This window comes from Pongo pygmaeus, chromosome 9 (assembly GCF_028885625.2).
Source record: "Pongo pygmaeus isolate AG05252 chromosome 9, NHGRI_mPonPyg2-v2.0_pri, whole genome shotgun sequence".
In the NCBI taxonomy this organism is placed as follows: Eukaryota; Metazoa; Chordata; class Mammalia; order Primates; family Hominidae; genus Pongo; species Pongo pygmaeus.
Window position 1 is genome coordinate 9,452,501 of NC_072382.2, and position 839 is coordinate 9,453,339.

An 839-nucleotide genomic window follows, 5' to 3' on the forward strand; every position below is an offset into this window, starting at 1 on the left:
TGGGTGTGGTGGCTCATGCCTGTAATCCCAGCACTTTGGGAGGCCAAGGCAAAAGAATTACTTGAGTCCAGGAGTTTGAGACCAGCCTGGACAAAAGAGCAAGACCCTGTCTCTACAAAAACTTTAAAAATTAGCCGGGCATGGTGGCGGACACCTGTAGTCCTAGCTACTTGGGAGACTGAGATGGGATAATTGCTTGGGCCAGGGAAGTCGAGGCTGCAGTGAGCCGAGATCATACCACTGCAACTCCACCCTGGGTGACGTAGTGAGACCCTGTCTCAAAAATAAACAAATAAATAAAATAATAGTAATTCACGGCCAGGTGCTGTGGCTCAAGCCTGTGATCTCAACACTTTGGGAGGCCGAGGCAGGTGGAGCACCTGAGGTCAGGAGTTCCAGACCAGTCTGACCAAAATGGTGAAACCCCGTCTCTACTAAAAATACAAATATTAGCTGGGCTTGGTGGTGGACGTCTGTAATCCTAGCTACTCAGGAGGCTGAGGCAGGAGAATCGCTTCAACCCAGCAGGCAGAGGTTGCAGTGAGCTGAGATCACGCCATTGACCTCCAGCCTGGGCGACAGAGTGAGACTTCATTTCAAAAAAAAAAAAAAAAAAAAGTCATTCACTCTGGCAACATGAACCGAGCCCCTGCCCTGTGCAGGCCAGGTCAAGAAAAGATGATTTAACTTTGCCTTTGAGGAGCCACTGGAGACATCAGCATGTAAATGGACCCATCACAACACAATGGGAAAGTGCAATAAGGAGGTTGTATAGACGGCACGGGGCAGCAGGCTGGGGTGGGTGGGGGGGGGTTGCAGGGGTTGCGGGGGAGGGGAGC